Genomic DNA, 3533 nt, shown 5'->3' on the forward strand with positions numbered 1-3533 from the left:
TGTGACAGAGGTAGAGAGAGGGCACAGATTTGAGTGCACTTGTTACACAGTATAGTGATGAACGAAAAGATGGATAGAGAGCAAAGTAAAGACACAAAGGAACTTGTGAGAAAGTGTTGGGATCACTTAAGTGAAGGTCATGATGAGTTTGAAGATCTGTGGCAGTGAGGGTAGAAGCATCAGTGAGCCTGTGTAGAGTTGGGAGTGATCAAAGGATAGGATGTTTAAAACTGAGAATTTTAATTTGGTACAGTTTCTAGTAAAAAAAAAAAACAGCAAACATTTAGGATATGAATATGAGAGGAGTTTGTGGTTAAGGAGATTGAGGGATTAAGACGCTAGGGTATAAGATTGATAATAGGGCTTGGGAAGGTGAGAAATTTTACAAACCCAAAGGTAAACTAGGTACAGAGGAAGGACTTTGGAGAGAAGAGAGAAATTAGGAGATGTATCAAGCAGTATGTAGAAAAGAGTCCAGGTGATGACAGATACTTGGGAAAGAGAGTCAGACTTTTGGAAGGATCAGAAATAAACAGGGATGAAACAGGGTGGTAGAACAAGTTTTGAAGGTCCCTTAGAGGGTGAGAACTTAGTTCTAAAGCTGTGGACCCGAATATTTAGCTCCTTCCAGCTCAAAAGCATTCTGGCAGCAAAATGATTTGTGAAAACTATGAGCCATTCTTCTGAAGGTCTCTGACACAGGCTTGGGCAAGCTGATGATGAACTCTACCTCAATGGCAATATCAAATCTGCCCAAAGATTTTTTTTTTAAATGCATGTCATATATCTAGCTTTGAAGTTCCTCAACTATCCCTAAACCAAGTCAACATAATAAATTTAATAAATGTACAGATGGAGATTTTGTTTTCAATTTAAAGGGGAAATTAGTCATAGAACTATTTTAATCAATTGGCATGCATCTGAGTTTGTTCAGGAACAAAGCAGCAACATGTACCCAGAGGCCCTTTTGAAATGAGATTATCACACTCAAATGTAGTTTATAAATGTAGTCTGAAGAAACTTTCTGTTCTCTTCATGTTATGGGCCAGCTGAAGTAATATTAAAGAGGAGCGTGTATGTTAGAACTTGAACTCAAGTGGTCCAGCATAGCTCCTTAAGCAAGCAGCCCAGACTCCTTCATGCTTGCAAGCTAAACAAGCAAACTACAGCATGGCTTCAAATTTTAAAACATCTTCGTTACACATTCGTTGAAAAGGACCCTCTAAAGGTGAAGCCAGTCACATTTATAATATGATAGGTGCCCCTTCCATGTACTCTGACTTTTTGGAAATTTGTATTTTGGTACCTGTATTCTTTTTTGGTCTTTCCTGCTGCTCTTAGGGTGGGACCTGTTGTTACAAAGACCAACACCCTCAGTGTTGGTTGAGTTGTTACACCCTCAGTGTCTGACATATAGTAGGTACTCAAGAAGGATTTGTTGAGTGAATGGATGTAGACAGTCAAAAGAGGACAAATAATGTAGTCTGGTAAGGAAATAAAAGCTGTAACCTCTTGAATCCAGAATCTAAGAGAGGATAATAGTTTATTTTCTCCATCTGTTTCTCATGAAAAGTAAGAGTTAACATAATGACATGAGTAAGAAAAATGATCAGACCCACTCTTAAAATTAAGTTTTGAATAGCAGTGCCCTGAAAAAGAGAGTCTTAATGTTTCTAGGACAAAGAAAAGGAAGAGAATTTACTGGCTTGCCATAATGTGCCAAGGAGTTGACTAGACCAAAAGGTTGTAGAAGTTCCTGCAGCATTCATAGAAATATTGAGACATTTGATAGTTGGTCTCTGTCTGAGTTAGTTCGGGCTGCTATATACAACAAAATGCAAGAGACTGGGCAGTGTATGAACAACAGAAATTTATTTCTCACAGTTCTGAAGCCTGGAAATCTGAGATAAGGGTGCCAGTATGGTGATGGCCCTCTTCTGGCTTACAGGCTGCCAACTTCTCGCTGTATCCTTACATGGCAGAAAGAGAGCAAGAGAGTTCTCTGGAGTCCCTTTTATAAGGGCACTAATTCCTTTCATGAGGACTCCACCCTCATGATCTAATCACCTCCCAAAGTCCCCACCTTCTAATACCATCACATTGGGGGTTGATAGCTCAACATATGAATGGGGGGGGCAAGAGGAACATTCGGTTCATAACAGCGTCTACCAACACTAAACTGAGCATAGCATTTCTTGGCATGTTGTAACAATTCACTCTAGGGCGACAAATAAAACAGGGATATCACAGTTGGCACTAGCTGCAGCACTGGAAGTTTCTGGTTCAATCCTCTTCTCTTGGCTGCTACTTCGTATGGCTGCATGTACTATCACCTTTTCCAGTTACTTCAATGGAAAACAGGAGTGGATAAATTGTATCTCAGTTCAAGGAAGAGGAAATTGGTATACAAACATATACTTTAAAAAGAAAAAAATATGGTGAATTGGCAGTATATTCAATATATAGTCATTGCGGTAGCAGAAATCTTAAAGGACAACATCTAGATTTTGCCTCCAAAAATGATACAGCTAGATTTCTCAACAGTAGCAATGGTAATACACTTCCTGTGGCCCATGATGTACCTATGATCACTGAGCACTTCCCTGCATGGCTGTCTGCAGCCACAGTACTTGGCACTGATTCATGTATTTCCTTTGTCAATATAAGCCGTTTTTCTCATTACAGTAAAGATTTACAAAAGGAGATGTACTTCCTCTTTTTGTTCTTTTCTTCTGTGTCTCTGCCTTTTCTTCTGTCTTTGCAGCTTTCTTTCCAACTTTCTCTTTATTTAATCTCCAAAGGGGTTATCTCAATTCATACGTCTCTATCCTCATTTACTACCACATCCTCACCCTCACCCTTAACTCCTTGGCTCTCTCATAGTCTTGGAACTTGACTGAGTAAACGGAAAGTGTTCCATGCAGAAGGGTCAGAAAGAGTTAGTCTTGGGTAGGAGTTTACTTAAGTCCTACCTCTTCTTCGGTGCATCTCTTGGAGCTGTAGAGCCCTGTGAGAAGATGGAGGCTTAGCTTTACAATCATGTCATTCACGCTGGGGCAGGAAAAGAATGTCCAGCCTTTGGAATGAAAAAAAAAAGGTCACCTCTGACCTCAAGGGCTGAAATATGGAGGTGGGGGAAGGACGACTCATTCTAGCTGTAGTGTGTAGCCAAGACTGGAAACTCCTCAGACCCATCTACCTGCTGTGGCACCATAGGAATGCCTGGGGGAATGTGTGTACTTAAAACCCAGAAGAGCTGGTAACTTTAGGAACCCAGTTCTGGGGAAGCTCAGAATGACATTAAATGAGCAAAACAGCTGAAGACTTCTCGTCTCTAACCCAGGACCTAGATCACCAAAACTCCCTTCTCTAGTGGACACATATCACCCCAGGCCCAGGTTATGGGACTTCAGTGTCGTGCCCATTGACACATCACTGTGGAGCTTCCAGCAATGGCTGGCATGGCGCCGGGTGGCCTGATCGTCAGTGATTCAACAGCATAAAGGCGGTGACAACTACTCCCAAAATAAGAG

Source organism: Globicephala melas, chromosome 7, assembly GCF_963455315.2.
Source record: "Globicephala melas chromosome 7, mGloMel1.2, whole genome shotgun sequence".
NCBI lineage: Eukaryota > Metazoa > Chordata > Mammalia > Artiodactyla > Delphinidae > Globicephala > Globicephala melas.